General features: G+C 40.8%; 1 long non-coding RNA gene across 3 annotated transcripts in view; it reads right to left on the bottom strand.

Annotated features, from left to right (window-relative positions):
- Window positions 1–19,763, bottom strand: part of LOC135096736 (uncharacterized) — a 152,992-nt gene extending 133,229 nt beyond the window's left edge. For 2 of the 3 annotated variants that reach the window (XR_010264981.1, XR_010264980.1), the window contains exons 1-2: window positions 19,427–19,763; window positions 18,319–18,895 (exon numbers count right to left, since the gene is read on the bottom strand). This is a non-coding gene — a long non-coding RNA (uncharacterized LOC135096736). The remainder of the gene's footprint in view (window positions 1–18,318; window positions 18,896–19,426) is intronic. The other variant, XR_010264979.1, reaches the window with a different exon arrangement.
- Between the last annotated feature and the right edge of the window lie 5,850 nt (window positions 19,764–25,613).

The following is a 25,613-nucleotide window of genomic DNA, read 5'->3' as shown; positions in this document are numbered from 1 at the left end:
CCCTCCATAAGAAAGACACAAAAATATGGTCGTGTCTGACCTCCGGTGAACTTGCCATATAGATGCACATGACCTCTATTGTAAGTACTGTACATACATAACCATATCATTTTCTAGTTTATTAATCTATTTATTTGCTTATTACTTATACATTGATTTAATCACTGGTTACATACATGTGCCTATACATCTTAGCAAAATATTAATATTTATTATACCACACACAGTAATGCTTTTAAAATAGTTATACACCACAAAGATAACTTTAGCAGAGGCCACAATGAACATGTGTGTTTAATTGTTTAGAATAAAGAGAAAGAGAGAGAGAGAAAGAGAGAGAGAGAGAGAGAGAGAGGAGAGAGAGAGAGAGAGAGAGAGAGAGAGAGAGAGAGAGAGAGAGAGAGAGAGAGAGGAGAGAGAGAGAGAGAGAGAGATGGTGGGAAATATGTGATCTTTTTCTGAGCATACGAGTTCGTTTTGAAGCCCCAGAGGATGTGATATTTTACACCACCACTCATTTTTGCCTCCTCCTCGCCTCTTTTTCCTGTATCTCTTGTCCTCTTTTCCTTCCTTTCTTCTTTTCTTCCTCCTTTCCTTTCCTTTCGCCTTTCTTTCTTCCTCCTTTCCTTTTCACCTTCTTTCTTTCTTTATCTCTCTCCTTCTCTCTCTTTCGGTTTTCTTCTTTTTCAACTTTTTTTCAGCTTCCTTTTCTTCTTTTCCTCCCTTCCTTCCTTCTTTCTTTTTTTCTTCCTGCACTTCATTCTTGTCTTTTCGTCTTCCCTCCTTCTTTCCTTCCTTTCCTTTCATTTCTTGTTCTTTACACCTTTCTTCCTTCCTTTCCTTTCTTCTCTCTCATTTTCTTTCCTTCTTTCCTTCCTTCCTTCTTTCGTTCTCTTCATTTCTTCCTTTCCCTCCTTCCTTTCTTTCCTTCTGCTCTTCACTCCTATCTTTATCTCATTCTCTCCTCCTTGCATCTCTCTCTCTCTCTCTCTCTCTCTCTCTCTCTCTCTCTCTCTCTCTCTCTCTCTCTCTCTCTTCTCGTATCTTGCTTTCAGTTTTCACTCAAATTCCTTTGAGATAAAATAGACTTTTCGTGTTTCCCTCATTCAGTGTGTGTGTGTATGTGTGTGTGTGTGTGTGTGTGTGTGTGTGTGTGTGTGTGTGTGTGTGTGTGTGTGTGTGTGTGTGTGTGTGTGTGTGTGTGTGTGTGTGTGCGTAGGCTGTGGTCCTACGCAGGAAAGAGAGCAAACACACACACACACACACACACTGTGAAAAGGGAAATGATTGTACATGCTCTCTCTCTCTCTCTCTCTCTCTCTCTCTCTCTCTCTCTCTCTCTCTCTCTCTCTCTCTCTCTCTCTCTCTCTCTCTCTCTCTCTCTTTCTGTCCATTTCCTACCACTAGCAAAATTCGGGTGGAAAATTGAGAGAGAGAGAGAGAGAGAGAGAGAGAGAGAGAGAGAGAGAGAGAGAGAGAGAGAGAGAGAGAGAGAGAGAGAGAGAGAGAGAGAGATTAACAGAATTGAGAAACAGACGAAATTCTACCAGATAAAGAGCTGAAAGAAAAAAAAAATGAAATCATAGGAAAAAAAGAGAAAAAGTAAAGAAAGAGATTAGGAAATAGAGAGGAAATAAAAATTAAAACGGGGGAAAAAACTTGATAGGAAGTGAATATGAAGAAGAAGGGTTAAAAGGAAGGACAGGAGGAAAGAAAGCAGCTGGAAGAAAAAAAAGGAAAGTAATGGGAGAAGGAAGCAGAGAGGAGAAGGGAATGAAGGAAAGAGAAGAGAAAAAAGAAAAAGAGCACAAAACTTATAAGAGGAAAATCTGATTCATCTATTTCTCTATCTTTATTCCTTTCCTCCTTTCTTGCTTTATTATCTACTATTCTTCTTCCTCCTCATCTTCCTCTTCCTCCTCCTCCTGTTGCTATTACTAATACAGCTCCTCTTCTTCTTCCTCCTCCTTCTCCTCCTCCTCCTCCTCCTCCTCCTCCTCCTCCTCCTCCTCCTCCTCCTCCTCCTCCACCTCCACCTCCACCTCCACCTCCTCCTCCTCCTCCTCCTCTTCCTCCTCGCCTTCCCGCCATTTTTAATTAAATAATTGGCCTAGTCACTTTAATTAGGAGAGAGAGAGAGAGAGAGAGAGAGAGAGAGAGAGAGAGAGAGAGAGAGAGAGAGAGAGAGAGAGAGAGAGAGAGAGAGAGAGAGAGAGAGAGAGAGAGAGAGAGAGAGAGAGCAATTAATAAGCATTTTTAATCAATCCATAAATCTCTTTCCTAATTTGTGGAGGGACTGAAAATTTTGGATCTTACTCAAACTAACTAAATTTTGCACAGGCCTTCGTAAAGTGTCATTTTATGAGGCACACTTTGCATAAACACTTCATACACTTCACTATTCTCCGCAGTGGTTATAATCTCCCTGTGAACAAAATGAACATAGTGATTTTATTTCTTCACACCTACACACACATACACACACACACACACACACACACCTACACACACACACACACACACACACACACACACACACACACACACACACACACACACACACCATTTCCCCAAGCGTCTTATCTGGAATGCTTTGACAGACAGTACTGTACTGAAGGGTACTGGAGTGTTTTTTTTTTTGTTTTTTTTTATCAGGGGTAGTTTTAAAGGCTCTAATGGAAGTTATTGGGAGTTTTCATTTTTCTTTTTTTTATGATTCTCGTGGTTTTAACGTTCAACTGGAAGTTATTGGGTTTTTCATGATTCCAGTGGTAATTTAACAGGTTTAAGTCGAATTCATTGAGGTTTTCATGATTCCATTTGTAGTTTAACAAGCTCCAGTACAAATTATTGGAGGTTTCAAAGGTGCTTTCATCAATTAAAGGACTGTAGTTTAAATTATTGTGATTTTCGAAGGTACTGCAGTTGTAGATATTAAAGTCTTCAAAAATACTTTCATGATCGGAATGAAATTTTAAGAGAATAAAATCTCTAAGGGAATTTTAAATAGCGTTTCAAGGACACTTTCACTGTTGTAATGATACGTAATCGCGAGGAATTAGAGGAAGTTACTGACGTTTTCAAGGATCGTTTCATGATTGTGGCGACAGACTAACCCTTCCACTGCCACACACAACAGTCAGCAGCACCAGAAGCAATGCGTCAAGTCTTTATAAGCGTCTACGACAAAGTTAGCGATGAAAAAAGAATACATTTCTCAATTTCTTCCCAGTTCAAAGGATTGGATGTGGCTGTAGAACAAGTAAAGATGCCTCAGAGTGATTGGTAATTAGGGAAAGGTGTACCAATGGCAGTCAAAGGGTTAACAGGGTTTCAGTACCATTAATGAGGAAAACATCAACAAGAATCCAACTGACTATTTGTGACCTTTGAAAACAGTCACTAGGAGAACAAACAATTTCAGAATGCGAGTATGAAATTCAGTTCCTTTATTTGTCCTTATTAATTTGTTCCTGTCGTCTTTAATTTCATGCCTTTTTGCATTCATGTACTTCTCTCTCTCTCTCTCTCTCTCTCTCTCTCTCTCTCTCTCTCTCTCTCTCTCTCTCTCTCTCTCTCTCTCTCTCTTGTTCTGGTAGTCTAGAGAGAGAGAGAGAGAGAGAGAGAGAGAGAGAGAGAGAGAGAGAGAGAGAGAGAGAGAGAGAGAGACAGGAGGCGAGAAATTTATTACGTTCAGCAAATTTAGAAAAACATTACGCGCCGCATTAAGCCGTCCACTGTTTTCACTCCACGTCTTCTTAATTATCTGTGAAATATTACTGCCATTACCATTATTATTATTATTATTATTATGATTATTATTATTATTATTATAATAATAATTATTATTATTATTACTATCATTATTGTTGTTGTTGTTTTTGTTGTTCTTGTTCTTGTTATTCTTATTCATATTCTTCATCTTCATGTTTTAGTTGTTGCTGGTGCACTCTCACTCTCTCTCTCTCTCTCTCTCTCTCTCTCTCTCTCTCTCTCTCTCTCTCTCTCTCTCTCTCTCTCTCTCTCACGTAAGACCCGCGGCAGTTTCCAGCGTTGGGAAGCTCTGCAGTGGAGGGAGACGAGGGAGAGGGAGAGGCTGTGACGTCAAGGGAGAGTGGTGACGCAATTGTGACGTGCGTGGAGTGAGAGAGAAGTGAGAGAAAGGCTGAATCTCTCTCTCTCTCTCTCTCTCTCTCTCTCTCTCTCTCTCTCTCTCTCTCTCTCTCTCTCTCTCTCTCTCTCTCTCTCTCTCTCTCCAGTCACATCTATCAGTATTTCAGTCATGAATGTTTATAAACGTAAATAAACAAAAACTCTTTACGTGACTAATGGCTTTTTCTCAGACTATTATTCTTTTTTTTCTGAATCAGTCTGCATTTTCTTTCATTACTTCACTCAGAGATATCAATAATTCTTCATAAAGAAATAAAAGCAATTTACTTTATTAGTTTATTTATTTTATTCATTGATTTACTTACATTTTTTTAGCAATATTATGTATTCCCTTAGCCCGTTTATTGTACACACCCGAACAGCATTTCTCACAACACATTTTCTTTGACTTGAATTATTCGTGAAAACTTCCTACACAACTTTTCTTGCGTTATATTCATTTGTAAGTCCTTTCATTAATGTACATCCAACGTCACATATTCTACGTTTCCTTTTTAAGAAATTGTGTCACATTTTTATATTAACACATTCCTTTAATTCACCTGTAAGTGTGCACTCACGCAGCCATAGTAGATTCTCCTTCAGTTCGTCTTATTTTGTGTGGACTCCTGCCACATCTTATTCATCATTAAGTATTCTTTTTGTCCACCTATCAGTGCACACCCTCGCCACATCCATAATACATTTTCTTTTATCTCGCTTTATTGGTGAGAATTCTTGTCCCACTTCACGTAACATAATACATTCTTTACAGTTCATCTGTTATCGTGCACCCTCACCACATCCTCACCACATCAATGTTACTATAGTTCACCTGTTATCGTGCACCCTCACCACATCCTCACCACATCAATGTTACAATAGTTCATCTGTTATCGTGCACCCCTCACCACATCAATGTTACATTTTCTTTTAGTTCCTTTTATTGGTGATACTCTTTCCATAATTCATTTAACATTAGGCAGGTTTTTTTTTTATATATATTTTTTTGGTCCATTCATTTGCGTGCAAGCCTCACCGCATCTATATTGCATTCTCTTTTACTTCATTTTATTAGAAAGAACTCTCGGTACATTCCTGCCAATTTTGCAATATTTTTTTTTTCTTTTTCGTTAGTACCCAACCTCACCGCTTCACAGTATCCTTCACAATTCATTTTTTTTTTTTCATTTCAGTTACTAGCGCGGTGGCGGGCTCCTCCCCTCACACCGCAGCGGGATGCCTGGAACACAAGCCCCGCACAGCTCTCCACGCACCGACTCGTTAGCACCACACTAAACCAACCCAGAACCTGACCCTGAAAATTGACCTTTCACTCTTCCCTCTCCCAATATTTTATTTCTTCCTCTCATTTGTTCTTCCCTCCCATTCTCCCACTCTGCTCTTCTTCGCTCTTCCTTTTTTTTAAATCTTGACATTTGAGTTCCTCTTGCCTGCTCGAGTGAAGCGAATGGGGCTTTGCTTCGTTCAGAGTTCAAGTACTATAGGGTTGTACCATTGCCAACAAAATCTTTTTCGCCGTGATTTCATCAAGAGATCTCAAATTTTCCGTGGTATTATTCATTCCAGCTTAGGCTCCAGCACACTTGAACACTGTATGGTTTGAGTGCTAGACAAATGTTGCCATCTCTTTATTTGCTTGCGTCTATAGTTTTTGATCAGCAGGAAGCAGAAAGCAAAAGTAAATGAGTGAAAAATGAGAAAAGATATCTTTCCTTGATCAGAACGACTTAATATGTTTTCTTCCCCAAGACCTCTAACCGAACCCTATAAACACTGACCAAACATACTGCTAATAAAAATAGAAAAAGCAGCGTTGCAGCACGTCCTGAGAGCAAGACAGATCCTGGAGGGCTGGACTCGACTGGACTCAGCTCTCTAGACGTCTCTTACTCCTCAACAAAGCGAGGCGAGGCGACCAGCGGGGTTCATATACCCGACCCCGCCATTCAGTGGAAAGCCTCCTGATCCGCTCTGACCGCCGCACGCACTTGCACCGGCTAAGGCAAAACAATAAATGGAAGCAAAAAGGAAGGCGATGCTGCTGCTAAACTCAGGATGAAACTGACCGCACAGATATACTTTACTTCCCACGACCTGCACACATTTCTAAAAGGCAAGGCAAGGGAAGGTGAACTGAAGCGAAAAGATGAAAATAAGTAAAGGGAGAAGATTGTATGATATTATTATTTTTTTTTTTCAGAGATGAACTTTTCGTTATTGTTTTCTTCCTTAGGCATGAGTGTTCAATTCTAGATACATTTATAAAAGGTAAGGGAAGAAGAGGTGGAGTAAAGCAGAAAGATGATAATAAGTAAAAGAGAAAGATGCTATTTTCTTCTAAGATGCACTTTGTTATTTTTTTTTTCCTTAGACACAATAAGCACTTGTTTTTAGATACATTTCCAAACAGAATAGGAGTGAAGCGAAAAATTAAAATGAGACAAGGGAGGACGGTATATTTCTGTTTATATTTTCTAACCCAGACATGTGCAATTTTTTTTTTTAGATACACTTCAAGAGGGAATAGAAAATGGAGTGAAGAAAAAGATGGAAGGAAGAAAGAACAAAAATATACTTATGTTTTCAGTGAAGGGAGAAAGGTGTATGTTATTATTTTCCTCCTTAGACTTGATGGATTAATTTTCAGATACCTACATTTCAAAAAGAAGTAAACAATAGAGTGATATACTCTTTCATTTTTAAATTCCTACATTTCAAAAAGGAAGAGAAAGTTGAGTGAAGTGAACAGAGAGAAAGATGGAGGTCATTATTTTCCTCCTTATTCACATGCATTTATTTTAGTTACACTTGATAAAATAACAGAAGATGAAGTGAAGCAAAACGATACAAAATAAATGAAAGGGAAAGAGAGAAAAGTTATACATGTTATCATTCCTACTTGTGACGCATACACGTGTGTGTGTGTGTGTGTGTGTGTGTGTGTGTGTGTGTGTGTGTGTGTGTGTGTGTGTGTGTGTGTGTGTGTCGGATATGAAAATCATCTCCATGGCGGAATACATCCCATGCATACAAATTCAGTTTTAATTTTCTTGAGTTTATCTACTTTATGCATTACGGGAACAGGGATGAGAATGATGCTCCACTACTACTACTGTTACTATTACTACTACTACTACTATTACTACTACTACTACTACTACTACTACTACTTCTACTTTTTTTTTATGTAGGAAGGACAATGGCCAAGGGCAACAAAAATCCAATAAAAAAATGCCCACTACATTACCACCACTGGCATTGCTACTGCTACTACTACTGCCTTGAAAAATCTATATTACTACTACTGCCTTGAAAAATCTATATTACTCACTATGTTATCCTCATTTTATATATTGTTTATCATTATGGGGTTGTACATGGCCTTCAGTTGTAAAAGAAATTATTGTAATGCAGAAAAAGATTTTAAGAACCATTACATTCAAAAGAAAACATGATTCCACACAGTTTTTGTTCACTGAATTGAAATTACTGAAATTTGATTACCTATTGCAATACTTTTGTCTTTTATCTGTTTATAATGACTTAAATGAAATTAGGAGTACCAGGAAATTGTTTAGATATATTCATCATAGCCAAGGAACTAGAGGAAATTACTACTACTACTACTACTACTACTACTTCTACTACTACTACTACTACTACTTTCTCTCTCTCTCTCTCTCTCTCTCTCTCTCTCTCTCTCTCTCTCTCTCTCTCTCTCTCTCTCTCTCTCTCTCTCTCTCTCTCGACAAAATCTAGCACGATTTTGAAATATCTTAAAACCAAAAGTGCTAACAATTAGTGGAGATTAAAACAATAAAACAATCGAGTCAAAAAAAAGTAGTAAAAGACTCAGAAAAACATAAAAGGAACAAAAATAAAAAAGTAAATTTTTTAAAAGATAGACGATTAAAAAATGAGAGAGAGAGAGAGAGAGAGAGAGAGAGAGAGAGAGAGAGAGAGAGAGAGAGAGAGAGAGAGAGAGAGTCATAATGAGAATCACGTACCCAGCATTCAAGAAAAAAAGCTAAGGTAAAATGCAAAGGAAGAAGCGCAAGAGGTATAACTGAAAACAAAGGAGCAAGGAGGACAGGTGGGACAGGTGGGGCAGCAAGGGAGAAAACGACAACACTGAGAACGGGAGATTGTGCATGACTCAGACTGAAGCACAGGACGACGCGGAAGCAATCGAGGCGCAGAGGAGACACACGGAGATGTAATTGAGCTGAGAAAAAGAGAAAGAAATAAAGAAAAAGAAAGAAAGAAAGAATACATGTGGAAAAATTTTGACAGACACGGAACACACGGAAAAAGGATATGAGAGAGAGAGAGAGAGAGAGAGAGAGAGAGAGAGAGAGAGAGAGAGAGAGAGAGAGAGAGAGAGAGAGAGAGAGAGAGAGAGAGAGAGAGAGAGAGAGAGAGAGAGAGAGAGAGAGAGCACTAGAGTAGATATTCCGAAACCTGAGAATAAGAGGTAGGTACAATTTGCCTGACAGATGTTCGTGTATTTGGAGAGAGGAAGTGAAGCACATCCCTACAGACTGAGCAGCAGCAATTACCTGCCCCATTCAAGCACAAGTGTAAGGAAGGAATGAGCGGATACACAGTGGGGTAGGTGTCGGAACAGGACAGCCAGTAAGTTGTAGATTCTTTACAGAAACACGTGCAGACTGTGGTTTCTATATTAAGGCCAGGAACAAAGGAACAATGCCGTGGCAGACCCTGAGCGCGTAACTACCTCGGAAGCACCAGCCAGACTGAGGATTACAGGGTTGTCAAGCGTACAATAAATGGAGGTACAAAATGAAACATGGTACGGTACATTACATATCCACAACACCCAGACTGCGAAGGTGGGGAGATCCATGAAGCACTTGTGGTAGTAAAGTCAGTATTCAGAGATGACTGGCCAGGTTCTCCAGAGAGCTTTTCTTGTTAACAATGTAGGGAGCTAGTCAGTCTGCCACTACAACCATGAAAACATCCTTAAAGATCCGTGATACTTCAGGTGGAGACGTCTGGAAGTAGTCAGGACGCTGGCAAGGGTGTTTACGAATATGGTCTTAAAGCTGGTGCACAATTCTGATATAAGAGCATGAGACCATAACAAAATAAAGGAAGTTGTAAGGAACTGTCTACAAATAGTGTCGTGCAGCAAAGTCCATAGACATTAGATTTCTTTAAGATGTCAGATGAATTCCTGGATGAATATTGCAGGTGGTAAGCTTTATTAAGTGCTCAAGAGCTGCCTTGTGTGGACTGACTGACCTTTTGCAGGCTCCTTACTTTATGTTGCGCTGTTAAACCTTTCAAGGGACCTTTTCTCTGCCAACTTATTTTTCTTAATATTATGCAATGATAATATTAACTCATTGATTTCTTATGTTTTCAAGATGGATGAAAAGAATAAGAAATTCAAAAATGTTATTTCTTATGCGACATGTAACAGAAATTCCATTATGTTAAAATATTTTCTATTTTTGGCGAGGAGCAACGAGGCAAACTTTTAATGTAAATAGACATCTGTGTTTTTGCTCTGCCGCACAAACAACAAATTTAGTGTTCCGGGGTAGAAGCAGAGCAGAGTGCATTTGTGCATTGCCTTCCCGTGAAGTATTTGACTGACATGCCGGGAAGGAGTGGTGGAGTGCAAGGTTATCCAGATGGGAAATATTGATGAAACTAGTCACAATTATCACACAGCTGTCTGGAACAAAGGCACTGGGAGGAAAACTGTTGAAACAAATAAGACAAAACTAAAGTATCTGCGTAGAGTCTGACAAATTATATCAATTTTATTTTTCTTAGGCAAGAACGAAATGAAAAGCGAAATCAGAAGTCCCGCGAATCTTGATAAATAACGAAAATCAAGGCGAATGGAGATAAAGTAAAGAAAAGTGGAAAAGCCTCAATAGTACAAAGAGAAAACACGTCAGTAATGTGTTGCGTAAGGCTTTCAAATATACGATAATGAGAACCTTTTTAATACGAGGCGGAAAACTCGTCACAGCACATCCACGGAGGCGAGGTTATTGAGGTTAAGCAGAGGAGCCTCGAGGAGAGATTAAAGAGGTTAATGACAGGATGAGCAACTCCCTGGATGAGAGGACATCATTACACAACCGTGAAGGGAAGCGCACCAAGACATCCAACAATATATTACTCTTTCTAGCATATTTTTATGAAGTGTGTAAGAAGGACAAAAGTTATGACTCCTATAGGGTAAAATATAAAAACAATGTATCATCCAAAATTTGAAGTGTCTTAACTGTATACTTGATAATCGTCAGTTCCCTTGAGATCTTCTTCATAATATAACATACCAATAACCATCACTGTGTTAGAAATATTGCTGAATCACAGGACTGACCATGACTTTTCTGTTCCTAGATGCAATTACTTTTCTAATGAAGTAGAAGAGAGAGAGAGAGAGAGAGAGAGAGAGAGAGAGAGAGAGAGAGAGAGAGAGAGAGAGAGAGAGAGAGAGTGTGTGTGTGTATGTGTGTGTGTGAGTGTGTGTGTAAAGAAAGTGGCGGAAAATAGAGAAGTTTGGGATAGTTAAGGATGGTTAAGGATGGTGACAAATGAAACCCAGGTGGTGACAACTGGAAGACGCAGCTCGGAGGGAGAGGAGAAGCCATTAGCAGAGGTACACAGTGATCCGTTACTGGAGGGGAAGGTGAACTGATCCGCTGTCGCCCAAAGGAAACAAACCATTGACAAGAAATCCAGCGTTCCGTCTCTTGCCATCTGCTCCTGTGCTGGCCAGACGTCACCTGGGACACAACCCTGACGCAATGTGCTATTTCAGAGACCTTACAGAAATGCACACAGGAGAAATCATATTTGAAGACAATAAAAGCATACAGCATAACGGCTATCCCAGGGACCCTATAAAAATACACAGCAGAACTTCCTTTTTTCCAGGCTTTACAAAAACGTACAGAGCAAAATAATTATTAGGAAAAGACTATAAAACTGCACACACCAGAACTCATTATTTCAGAGGCACTACATAAACAACGAAGTATAACTATTTGGAAAAATCCCTGTAACCTCACTACATATTTGGAAATTATACTATGAACCTAAGAGCTTAAGAAGCCAAAACAACAGTCAACAGGTCACAATTCCAAACTACGCCTCAGTCTCCAAGTCTTCCCACACAAGCATAACCTGAGTTCAGGCACGTGTAGCCAGTCCACGCCAGGGATTACAGCACCAGCCATCACCTGCAGCCATTCACGTCCGCCTCAGTCCAGACGCGTCGGGGCAAGAGGTGCTCAGTTGGCCTTTCAAGACAGTAATACCACTAACGATGCATAACACCCACACCACAGCGGCCCCACTCCACGTGCCTCTGATCTATCCCTCAATTGGCTTTACACACAATTAACTCCGCTCACTGCTACCCGCTACTAATCCAGCCAATCCCTTCACTGCTTAATAAGACAGACCCGTTCATAACTGCCCCTCTTCACCCTGCCGGTGTCTATCAACCCCTGTGTAGAGGAGAGGGACAAGGCAGAGGTAATAGAGGTAAGGGTAGCATGTAACACAGGCCCCATAGCAGATACAACCTTCGTAGAGCGCTGGAGAGAGGCAGTGAGGAGGCTAACGAGGCCTAACACACTCTTGAAGGGAACCTGAGAGGGGGACACAGTAGGTGTGTGGATCACAGGGCACGCCAGCCGGTACAGGGGGCCAGTGACGCGTGCTGTGGGGACTGACTCCTGGCGGCCTGACAGACTCACTGGTGCTAATTAGGTGAAGGGTGACCATGTTAGGAAGTTACATTACTATTAGTTCTTATAATATTCTTTTGCTGCTACCAGTGTTGTTGCTGCTGTTGTTTTTATTATTATTATTATTATTATTATTATTATTATTATTATTATTATTATTATTATTAACATTATTATTATTAGTAGTATCATTATTATCATTATCATTATTATTAATATTATTATTATTATACCACCATCACCACCACCACTACCACACGTTATAATAACAAGCATAACACTATCATAATCACCACTACTGCCATCAATACCACAACATAACAACCCTTAACACACTCATTAGCACCACCATCAACACCAACATCAGCAACACAATCATAATTCTAACACCACCGCCACTCTTCCTACACGCATCCAATCATGACGCTGCGAGACACAAACACCACTCTGTGTTTCCCTTCCCTGTCACATTTCCTTACCCTTCCCTCGCAATGTTTTCCTTTCTCTATCACACTCCCTCACTCCCTTCCCCTCCCCCCGCATAGCCGCCTCCCCAACAGGTTGTCTGGACCATTACTTTGTTTAATCTTAAGACAATGTCACACACAGGAGTTCCTTATTTTCTCCTCCCACCGACCAAATCTCCCGGGAACTGCTATTGTAAGACATGGAATCCTCCTTTATCCCGTTTTTTTTTTTTTTTTTTATGTACGCTTCAGATTTATTCATGTCTGGTGAGGTCCGGCGGTGACTACACAATTACGTACACTACACGTCTGTCTCTTATGTTTCCTCAGTGAAGGCGAAGATAAACTACATTGATAACCCCGAACCTTGTAACAAAGTCCATATTATCTCTTTCTTAGATTGTGTGTGTGTGTGTGTGTGTGTGTGTGTGTGTGTTTCTTTCACGACTTTTCTCTGTGAGCGTGTGGTAATTCTAATCTATATTGCCTTTCTGTGGTGGTAATTACTAAGATCTTACGTAATTTTTATCTTCTGTTTTTCTTGCACGTATGTATTTTTTTCTGTCCTTCCACGATGGTTTCCAGAGTGGCAAGTCTAAGCCATGTGAAGGGGAAAAAAACAACCCTCACGTAGTTCTCCGTGTCTCGTCTCTTTCTTGCATTTGTGCGTCTTTCTCACAACAGTAACCTGTATATAATGAGTAAGGTATATTAATTTTCGTCTCCGTGATGGAAATAACATAAGCCTGCCATAAAATTCTGCTTCTAATCTCTTTCTTAAACTTATATATATATATTTTTTCAGTATCGCTTCAGTAAAGGTTCTCTGTGTGGTAAATCTGAACTGTATTGCTTCTCTGTGCTGGTCACGTCACGAGCTGAAATAACTCAAATGCCATGTTAACTATCCAGGCTGCTTCTCTTTCCCACACTTCTAGTTTTGTCAGTGTCCTTCACAATGGTTCTGTGTGGTAAACAAAACAATGTCATTTCTCTGTCGTCAAAAGAAAAACAAATGTCACGTAACTTTCCGTGTCATCTTTCTCTCATGCTAGCGTTTATATTTTTTTTATTTTATGTATTTATTCATTATTGACCACTCATTACTACCACACTAACTCACACTCATTACTCCATGCATGACCTCAGCGTACCTTATTTTTCTACCTTACCTTATAATTAGCAGCCTCTAAAAATAAACCACTACCACATTTATTTCAGCCTGGTGGAGTCAAAGGCGCGGGTGTCGCTGATCCCCGGCCGTGTGATCACCGTTTTTATTTCACGAATAATATGTAAAAGTTATTTGCAAAAATCTCAGTTTTGATCAGATTTAATTATTCACGAGAATATTATTTGACCTCACTTTAAATACTTCCATGGCAAAATAGCTTCCCTGTAAAATAAAATTAATGAACATATTTATATTTGGCAGCGATACGGAACACATTATTTCTGCCTAAACTTTTCAGTCATGGCGTCTGGCGCTCTACGTATGTTCGGCTGCCTATCTGACTGACCGGCTAACAGACTGACTGACTGGCTGAGTGACGATTAAATGACGGACTAACTGACGGACTTGCTGCCTGCCATTAGTACCAAAAAAAAAAAAAAAAGAAAGCCTTCTCCCTCAAATAAATAAATAAATAAATAAATATATAATTAAATAAATTAATAAAGCCTGTTAAACTATTATTAATCATAAAAACTCTGCAAACCCCGATAACTGCCACTGGAGTCCTTTAGGAGTCGCAGAAACGAGAATGAGATCTAAAGTGTGACGCTCTGATATTTATTTTTCCGTCTCGCGTCTTTCTCATGCTGTTGTTATTACTTTAATGACTCACTTTTATAATTAATGGGTTTATATTCTTATTAATATATATATATATATATATATATATATATATATATATATATATATATATATATATATATATATATATATATATATATATATATATATATATATATATATATATATATATATATATATATTGGAGGATTGTGTGTGTGTGTGTGTGGGTGGGTGGGTGTAGATGTGAGGTCATTCTCTCTCTCTCTCTCTCTCTCTCTCTCTCTCTCTCTCTCTCTCTCTCTCTCTCTCTCTCTCTCTCTCTCTCTCTCTCATGCAAATAAATAAATAATCCTCAACTAACACCCACTTATTTTCATGCTCCCCTCTGTACACACACACACACACACACACACACACACACACACACACACACACACACACACACACACACACACACACACACACACAAAGCTTCGGCTTGACAGTCTCTGCCATCTTTCTTCTTTTGTAAACATGTCTTTCTCAAATGTATTTATGCAAATGGGCAATAAACCTTTACTTACTTACTTACTTACTTACACACACAACTTTCCTCGTTAGCTCCGGGACACAATGTTCAGGCCACTGTCGCCTCCACCTCGTGTGTTTAATGGACACAATGGGTAGCACAGTTCAGTGATTTTCTCCGTGCATTATGAAGGAAGTGTTGCAAGCCCTGCTACTGATTCCCTGCCGCCGAGGGACCGCTGCTGACTCCCCCGCCGCAGCCACCGTGACGTGACAACCCCTCGCCGCCCCACACTTCAGCAGCCCTGTGTCACGATTCACCTGTCACGTTCAGCGAGATCTCCATTCTTAAACGCTTTGCTCTCTCATTAGGACTGTTTTCAATGACCACTGAGTTAGTTAATTCGGTCGAAACGTTTAGAAATATGGTTCCGATGTGATTCTGTGATTTTTCATTTATTTATTTTTTTAACGTTTTTATTCGTGTTGAAATTTTAATCTTCCGGTGCACTTTTCATCCTTCACTTCAAATAAAATCAAAAGCACAGCACTTCCTTGAAAAAAACACATCGATAAAAATTACCTCCCTCCTCTCGCCCTTCGTCACTCAAGACAGCACCTCCCTTCCCTCTCCCTCCGTCACACAAGACAGCACCTGCGTTACATAAGCCAGTCACTCCCCACCCCCTGTCGCCTCCTGTCTGGACTCCTGAGTGTCGGTTCTCTTCATCTGCGTGGCATTAAGTAAAGTACTCCATATGGTGCGTGCTGCCTGCATGGTGATGTTATCTAGCCAACACAAGTAGGTTAATACGCACGCACGCACGCATCCACACGCACACACAAACGTCAAGTCTTGAGTGTCTGTGCACGTGCTTGGGAAGAATGCATGGTCGAGGTCAATGGCATCTCTATTCACCTCATTACTCTCATGTTTTTCTACTCCTCCGTTCTCTTCTCCTACGCCCTTTTTATTTATTTATTTTTTTACAAAATTTTAAACTAAAAACAAGACGACTTAACACACACACACACACACACACACACACACACACACACACACACACACACACACACACACACACACACACACACACACACACACACACTTAATCCTCCAAAATATGTATATATATATATATATATATATATATATATATATATATAAAGGTGAACTCACACATTCTCAGGTCCTCCCTCCCTCCCAGCCAAAAGTGACCCCAAACCAGCACACAATTACTGTCCAGAATAAACAAACAAACAATCCTTTAAATAATTACTTTTGACGTTGAATGGAGTAATTTTTAGATCGACATCATTTATGTAGAATAGCAAAGAGAGACAGAGAGAAAAGCACAACATGTGATGCATTTTTAACACCGATGCATATTTCATGAGGGCAGCAGTGGGTGGGTGTGTGTCCTACCAGAATAAACTAAAGACTCATCCCTGCCTCGCCTCTGCTCCCGACTAACAAGATTACGAACAGAATCAACAGACGTTGCCTTTGGCACACGCTAGGCGATCTTCTTTAGCTCATTTAATTCATTAATCACAGCAAGTCATCGTCATCTCTTATGGTGGAGGCAAAGCAGGTGTGACAACGAGATCATGAACAGAATCAACACACGCTGCTTCTGACACTAATACACTCCTCTGTTGCATCAGCGATCAAAATTTTAGTTTATCTCTTACCAGAGACACAGGCCGGGCAGGTGTGACAACGTCATGAACAGAATCAACACACACACAAAGCTTCTGACACACGCTACACACACTGATTTGAATAAGCGATGTTTTTGGTTCGCTCATTGGTCACAGAGACTCCTCTACATCTCGGACTAAAACACAGAGGCCTGCCAGGTGAGACGTCGAGATCATGAACTGAAGCAACGCACACGCTGCTTATGACACGCCAGCCACACGCATTTCTCTCCATAAGCAATCTTTAAATTCGTTTTTTAATCATAGCGACTCTTCCTTATCTCTTAGTAGAAAACGCAGGCCGGCAGGTGTGTCCTTGTACCGTCTTGGGTTACTGCCGCCTGCCTCGGACCCGCCAGCTGCTACTCAAGCAGTTTTTAAGGGACAGATCAAAACAGAGTCTAAGTGGAGGCCGCCTCTCCCCCTTGCTAAGCCGCAGGGCAGGACGGGGAGCACGCGGACCCTCTTGTTTCATAATTTACGCCGCACAAGACATGCCAGGGGTTGGGAAAATGTTTTAAAATATAAGAGTATTATGTGCCTTGTGAATCCCCAAAACTCCGCCCACTGACATGCTGGATAGTAGAAGTGGTGGTGGTGGTGGTGGTGGTGGTGGTAAGGACTATACTGGTACTGGTGCTGAGTAGGTTATGTATTGAAAGTACACTGCTACTATTGCTGTTGCTGCGATTACTACTACTACTACTAACATTAATACCACAACAACAACTACTGCTACTACTGCTATTACCATCATTATAAACCAGAATCCAAACTACCTTCGTGTTTACACATAAAAACAACAAAACAAAAAGTTCCAGAAACCACAAAAAGTTCCAGGTGTGTCATGGTATTCTTTCACTGAACTAATTCAACTCATAGGAAGATAAATAAGAAATAATGGAGATCCTTCTGGTGCTGACTAGAGATTAAAGAGAAAAAATGTGGCTTCAATAAGAAATAATGGAGATCTTTCTGGTGTTGACAAGAGATTAAAGAGAGAAAATGTGGCTTAAATAAGAAATAATGGAGATCCTTCTGGTGTTGACAAGAGATTAAAGAGAGAAAATGTGCCTTAAATAAGAAATAATAGAGATCCTTGTGGTGTTGACAATTACAAGAGATTAAAGAGAGAAAATGTGGCTTTACTCTTGTATTAGTGAACTGGACTGAAAAATGGTGAGAGTAAGTACAAAGTCCCTGGCAGCGCGGTCATAATTTTTAGCGACAGGAGAAAAAAAAATGCTGAAAATGAGTATGAGAAGTAAAACACACTACGTACACACACACACTCTCTCTCTCTCTCTCTCTCTCTCTCTCTCTCTCTCTCTCTCTGTATAATAATTAAAAAAAAGTGCAATTCTTGGCTGGTTTAAGCCGGGAATGTGAAGCCGGGAGCGAAGTGCAGCCGGGGTTCCGGGTCTTGTGTTTTTTCATTGCTTCTTCCGTATCTTTATAAGCTTTTCTGTGGCTTCAGTGTACCGTAGGTGTGTGTGCTGGTGAGTATATCTATGGTTTTCATTTGATATTATACTGTTTAATTTGATTACTACTAAGCATGGTACTTCAGCTTAACGATACGTGTAAAAAATATAATTTCCTGGTCTTTATTTATTCATCAAAAGACCGCCCCCCCCACTTCCATGCCGTCTGGTCTTCTGTAGCAAACAATGTGACCTTTCCTTAATACTAGGAATTGTTACCTCACTCGCACAACCAGCGCTATCATAACGGTGTAACAATACTTCCTATCGCAGCCGCAGCCACCCACCAACACAACGCTGTAAAGATGAACAAGAATCATGTACTTCTCACAGCGGCGGCGGCGGTGTGTTGAGGCAGCACTTCCACAGCATACGGGGGAAAAATGGAGATATTTCCTTCCTATCACTATTAACGAGAACAAGAATCATGTACTTACTCTTAATAGCGGCGGTGGTTATGGCGGTGGTGATGGTGGTGATGGCCGTGGTGGCGGTAGTGATGGAGTGTTAGTGTAACTCAAGCACCGAATTATTATCACACCTATGCTTTTTTCCAACGATCAATAATCATTCGCCATAGTTTCCATAGTTTCATCACTACAACACGCTTAGTGATCCGACTGTATGCGCTGCACCAATAAACAGTCTTGATAACACAACATTGTAGTGTTCAGCACAAGAGACTTCCTGGCCACGGTGACAGTTACCATGGCGCCGCTCCGTCACGTGTGTTGAGAGCACTCGCCAGCCTCCTCCACGATGTGTCTCTCGTTATAAAGAGACTGCATAACCGCTACAGTCCTGCACCACACAGTTCACTCCCGAGACTCAGCATCTACTCAGTCCTGTCTGATCATCCACTCTCCCAAACACCTGCGTTATCCGGAATTCCTTGGCCAGGACAAAACTCACGTGCATTCTTCCTCTTGCGGCAGATCACTGTCCACGAGACCAGAGGCCCACTGCGTCACGGTGTCGTTTCGTCCCAACTCGTGTACTTGGCGCTGGCTTGTTCTGTAAATACATAGAGGCAGCGGCGTGATATCTGTCCAAGAAATTGTATTCACACGAATGTATCATACTTTTACATACTAATATAGTTTTTTTTTTTTTTTTTTATATGGAAATAAGAGTTATGCTGTCAATAAAGGAGACGTGGACGCTGATAGAGATGAGCATGAACAGTGTGTGACGCAGTGAAGCAGCTCGAGCGTTTCAGCTCGTAACCAACCTGTGAGTAATTAACATGACTCACAAAAACAAAGATGAGGTGACGCAGGAACATTGCTGCTTACAATGAGACAGAGTGAGATGGAGGGAAGAAATTGTGGTAGAACTGTAAAGGATGGGAGTCACAGAGGAAGATGCAATGGACAGAAAGAACTGGAGAAGACTCGTACAAGGAGCCAACCCCTCACTCTAGGAAACGGCGATAGGAGAAGCAATATTGTTATCTGGTGCGCAAGACTCATCAGTATATAGGAAGAATAAACTGCAGAAGACCTGTATACTTATACAACTATTTGTGGTAAGCTACATACGTACATTTACGCCACACACAATCATATCAGCCTCGTCCCTTGAGTCTCGCGCTGCCAAGATGATTCGTCTCAGGATTCAGCTCCAAGTACCGTCCATCTAGAGATCTGCGACGTCACAAGAGGTTGAGGAAGGTCAGGCGAGCGAGGGATGGATAGGTAGTGTAGGGCAGGCTGGTTGTGAGATGGCTAGGACAGAGTGGAGAATAACTTGGATAGGGAATAAGGCAGGACAGGAAAGAAAGGGATGACTAGGCAAGAGGATGACAGGCTGGGTGTGGGGATAGCTGGGTGGGGATGGAAACAGTGGAAGAGGAATGGTTGGGTGGAAGGAAGAGGCCAGTACGAGTATGTGGAAGAATTATTGTGTGTGTGTGCGTCTCAAAGTAATCAAATCTAACGTGAGTTTCTATACTACTTTGTTTCATTATGCTTTATATGATCACCAGAGAGACTTTACCCGTTAATATTTCACAATTGTGTGGTGGAGCTTCACTACTGGAGGCGTGAAAAGTTTGACCTCCTCACTACTCAGAATAATTAAATATAACATGACTTTTTATGCCACACTCTATGTTACCTTATATGAACACTGCTATTGTCTCCCTCTTAATACTCTGTGAGGTAAGTGTGTGCTGGAGATTCATCAGTGGAGGCGTAGAATGGTTAAGCTCCACACCACTCCCACTAATTTAATTTAACATAAGTTTTTGCACTTTTTTCTACGTTTTAACACGGAAAATAAAGTCTAGTGATTTTATAAATCACTAGACTTTATTTTTCGTCTCAGTAGTTCATGTTAGGTAAGTGCGAGGCGGGCATTCACTAGTAGGGGAGACTTCTCAACCACTTCATCATTCTGAGTAATTTCACCACATGCGATCTATATTTATAGTACAGTACTTTCTGAAGCAGCGTTAATAAAGTCACCACACACTTGACTTTTCCTGACTGGTTCGTACCGATATTAAGTTAAAGTAAGGCTAGGTTAGGTTAGGTTAAGTTGGGTTGGATTGGGTTGGGTTGGGTTGGGTTGTGTTGGGTTGGGTTGGGTTAGGTTAGGTTAAGTTAGGTTAGGTTGGGTTAGGTTAGGTTAGGTTAGGTTGAAGGCAGAAATTCAATGGTGACAGGAGCTTCCTCAGTCGCCTCACCACTGCACAGGTGTCAATATACAACACTTTTCTCTTTACACATTATTTTCTGAAAGTTAATACACTCACCAGACTCTTGATATGTTTTTGTCTCACTATTTCACATAAATACAAAGTAACATAAAAATCCACTTCACATGATGACATTTAACGAGCCTTACTCTTTTATTCAGCTTCCTCTGCTATGGTAATAAATCTAAATTAGCTCTCTCTTTTTCTTTCTCTTTTTCTGTCTTCCTTTTCTATGTTATGTAAGTACGAGGCACAGATTAACTAGCGAAGGGAATTTTTAAACCACCTCACGACTCCAAGTAATTCCATCCAACACTCCTTGTATCGTTCCTTATAACACTTTCTAAAACGACGTACATAAATTTTTGTCACCTGAGTTGTTGTTTTTTTCTACAATTTCATATTGAGTAAAAGTGAAGGAGAATTTCAATAACTCAATTCAGGCAAGAACTTTTAAGCTTAATTTAAAAAAGCCTTCCTTAACTTTTTACACGAGTTTCTAAGCTACGTTTATAATGTTGACCTTATGTTTTATTTACTTTATTTATTTATTTATTTTTTTTATTGTTTCATTGTAAGAGGCAGAATCTCAGCTTAATTTAACACAAGTACCTTCTTTTGTTCCACACAAGACTTTTCAGCGACGTTTATAAATATTCATCAACAAACACCCAAACAGTTTTTCTTCCTTACTGTATTCTTAACCGGTTTGGTACCTTATCCTGGAGAGAGAGAGAGAGAGAGAGAGAGAGAGAGAGAGAGAGAGAGAGAGAGAGAGAGAGAGAGAGAGAGAGAGAGCAAGACAAACAGACAGACAGAAACACAAACGAACAAGGACAAAAAGACAAACCCAGACAGACAGACGACCAAAGAATGATAAGAAAGAAATTGAAGTAGCTTTTTTCATTTCTCAGAAAAAAAAGAAGAAAAAGGAAAGAAAACGGACCCATAACTGACAGGAGAGCTTCAGCATTTATCAGGAAGTGAATAGTTAAAAAGCGGCTGCTGTTCAAAGTCTGATTAAAAATGCAATATAAAAAATAATTCTGTGTGTGGCGAGGGGCTTCCCGTACGCTGCCGGAACTGCCACAAATGACTCAGTCGCCTTCAGGATACAATGAATACTGTCCGGGATGAAATGACGGAATGGGAGTGGCGGTGTGTGTGTGTGTGTGTGTGTGTGTGTGTGTGCTACATTTTATAAAGCTTGATGTAGGGATGGTAGCAACGATTTTGCCTCGGTAAATAATACTTGTGAAACAGGAATTTAATTGTACTTGATTTGTTTGTATGGTGAAGGTTTTAGTTAGGAAATATTTTTAAAGCTGGATCTGAGATGTATTGCATAGAAGTAATGAAGTAAAGCAGTAAAGAAGCAAGGACCTCATGTATTTAATGTTTTAGTTTGATCGCAATATTGATGTGTGTGTGTGTGTGTGTGTGTGTCTGTGTGTGTGTGTGTGTGTGTGTGATCTGCAGCGCCTCACATCCTTCCAGCCTGGCGTGGCGGGCGTGAACTACCTGCGTGAGAGAAGCTCGTGTGCGGCCTGCTGCTGGCGGGAATGGCGGCCTGCTAAGTGGTGGTGGTGGTAGTGGTGGTGGTGAGAGATCGGGTAGTGTATGATGGTTGTGGTGGTAATGAGGGGTCGGGGAGTTTTTGGTGATGGTGGTGGTGGTGGCAAAACACACAGAAGCAGGAGAAAAATTAGCAGAAAGCAGTGAAAAGGAACCGGAAGAATTAGTAGGACTATAAGGGGGAAAACCGATGCTATGGTCACACAACACATACTGTAGGGATGAATCAGCAGGAAGCAGAGGAGAGGAAGTAGAAGAATTAGCAGGAAGCAGAGAAGGACGGGCGATAACATGGTCCCACAACACAAAAACAGGGAAAGATTTAGCAGAGAGAGAGAGAGAGAGAGAGAGAGAGAGAGAGATAGTGATGGTATGGACACGTCACCTTACACCACGTCACTTTGCACCACCACCATCACCACCACAACCAAGCATGGCAGGGAAAAGGTAAAAGCAAGACACGAATACTTACCACCATCTCGTATTACACACACACACACACACACACAAAGACCCTGGAATGAAACACCGACACCTCAGCGCTCGGACATTACAAACAGCGGAACGAGACTTTTTTTTGGCGCAGGGTCGGTGTGTTGGCGTGCGGAGCTATCAAGGCGCTCAGCTGGTGAAGGACGGCAGATACAGCAGCGGCGAGAAACTGAGAGGGACCTGAGGCAATAAGTTCAGGCGGGGAGGTGATATCAGGCTCTTATGACCAATTCACCTCAGAAAAAAATCGGGCCTCATATCATACTTTTTTTCCCCAATCAAGTTACTACGCGAAACTGAACTTAAGAACCGCCCATCACGGGGAACACCATAAAGGGAGCTTTGACGTGTAACTGATTGAGTCCACGAGAGGAGAGGTGAGGTGAGGGGAGGGAAGGGGAGGAAGGGAAGGGAAGCTGAGGTGAGATACGAGCAGATAAGATTCAGGTAAGGCAGGCGAGGCAGGAGTCAAACAGTGTCTGCTATCTTCTGACCTATCTTTTGTTTCCTCCTCTTGTCCTTCAGGTTTTATGAAATATTTTGCAGTAATTGGTTAACTAAATTTGCTGCAACACAGCGGTCACATGTTGCAATTGTTTTGGCAGGGCAGGAATCAAAGACTGCCTGCTGACTTATGGTCTGTTCTTCTTGTGCTTTCTCCTCATAGCATAGCCTTCATGTTTTCTGTAATGTTCTGCATTAATTCGTTTATTTAATTTGCTTCAACACTAAAGTCATATGGTGCGAAAAATTTCTAAACACACACAAAAAAAAAAAAAAAAAAAAAATACCTACACAAAAAAATTTACTCCTTAATTTTTTTTCTTAATTTTTTTATTCAATTAAATTTATGATATAGCATACAATTTTCACAAAATTTACACACAAGCGAATTTTCCTTGTTAATTCTCTTCGGTAAAGCATGCGAAGTTTCGTGTACAAAACACGAGACAAATACTTCACTATTTGCCAAACACTACAGTCGTATTACAAGTATTAGATGCCCAAGCATGCTAACAGGTGATTATCCACAGCTGTCACGAAATGTTCACCTTTGCTGGTGTAATTATCATGAGAGTGAGGACCTCTGCTCTCCTTGATTAGTGAGTACAACCTGGTCACCTCGCCTTGCCCACGACACTGCTCCCCTCTTCACCACCTCTCTTCCCCTCACTTCGCCTTTCCCCGACCCTCACCAGTTTCGTCTCTTATCCAAACCATGACATCCCTCCCTTCTTCACCACCTCCCCTCGGCTCGCATATCCCCCCCACGCCTCAATTTCGTCTCTTATCCACCACTCCACCACCCTTCACCTCACCCCAGTCTCATTTTTCTTTTCCTACCCAACCACGCTCCCAGTCCCCCCTCAATTCCATCTCTCCTCTCCCACCCATCCCTGCCTCGTCCCGCCCAGCCCTGTCCTCTGTTCATGCCTGGGGACTATGCAGCAGCAGCAGTCAGTGACCCGAGGCTCCTTCAGGTCGTCCTTCACACGTAACACAGTGCAGACTTGATGAAGACAACAGTCGTCATGTAATCTGAATGTTTGAATATATTTATTTTCAGAGATTTAGACGTGAGTGGAGTCACGACAAGATGTATTCCCGAGACTTATAGACTTTGAGACGCAAGAAAACACAGCAAGACGCATTGCTGTGGCTTGTAACATTATCAAGTCACAACAATATCATGATGTAATCTGAATATTTACATATATTTCCCGGTGGAGAATATACATCGGGGTGAAGACACAGCAAGACACGTTACTGAGGCTTACAGACTTAAGAATACAATGCAGTCATGATATACTGTATGTTTATGGTTTTTGACACATAAAGGTCAAACACAGCATAGCATAGCATAGCACAGTATAGCACAGCATAGCATAACAGTGTAAAATAACAACACTAAGTTGGGTCAGTTCCCAGCACACTGAGGTCTCATTTACCTCTCTCGTGACTTCCACACCGCACCTCCACTACTTTCAAAAGGCTCTAGTTAGTTTCGTTGCACGGGATTCTAAAGGCCCCCCACACACGATCAATTTTTTCGTCAATTAATTGATATAAATTTATTGACGTCAATAAAATTGAGGAAATCACTGTGGCCACACACGGTCAATGATTTTACTTCAGTTTTCAGTTTGATTCATAATTTCGAGATGAAAGCATCTGTGGCTGTAGGAATAGTGCTTGCTCTGGACACTCCAAAGCGAAAGAAGAGGAGTAAGTGGGCGAAGAAATGGTATCTCTGTGGAAGGGAACTAGGACATACACGATTGCTGAGGGAATGAAGGGACGACGAGCCAGAGGATTACAGGAATTTCCTCAGAATGGACGCCGAATCTTACGACGAACTTCTAAATTTAGTGATGCCAATGATAGTCAAACAAAATACTACCATGCTAGAAGCCATTTCTCCAAATGCGTCTCAGTATCACATTGCGATTTATTTTATTGAAGACCCATCAATAAATATCAAAGGAGTTTTGATCTCTCAATGAATTGATTCAATGAAATTGTTTCAATTAAATTGATATCAATATCCCACACACACGGTCAATTTTTCCATCAATTCATTGACGTCATTAAATTGATATCAATTAATTGACGAAAAAATTGATCGTGTGTGTTGGCCTTAAGAGTTTTTTCTGTGGTTGTAATGGCATACATCATTTCTACGTCACTAACAGGAGAAACACTCTTCATAACCTGGCTAATCATCTCTGTAGCCTTTGAAAATAGTCGTGGTGAGAGAGCAAAGCGTTTCAGGACACGGACCTTTGCTTCTTTAGACACAGAGGCAGGCGAGAGCAGTTGATGAATGGCCTGCTACGCACACCCGCCACGTCCCGCCTTCGGTGTATGATAATAGCAAATGTTATTCATAATCATTCGTCTTTTAACAATTATATATCATGAAATTGTGTTTTTTCTTTTCCTTTTTTCAACAAAATAATAAGA

The sequence above is a fragment of the Scylla paramamosain genome, unplaced genomic scaffold (genome assembly GCF_035594125.1).
Source record: "Scylla paramamosain isolate STU-SP2022 unplaced genomic scaffold, ASM3559412v1 Contig6, whole genome shotgun sequence".
Lineage (NCBI taxonomy): Eukaryota > Metazoa > Arthropoda > Malacostraca > Decapoda > Portunidae > Scylla > Scylla paramamosain.
This window is presented reverse-complemented; position numbering and strand designations above follow the sequence as displayed.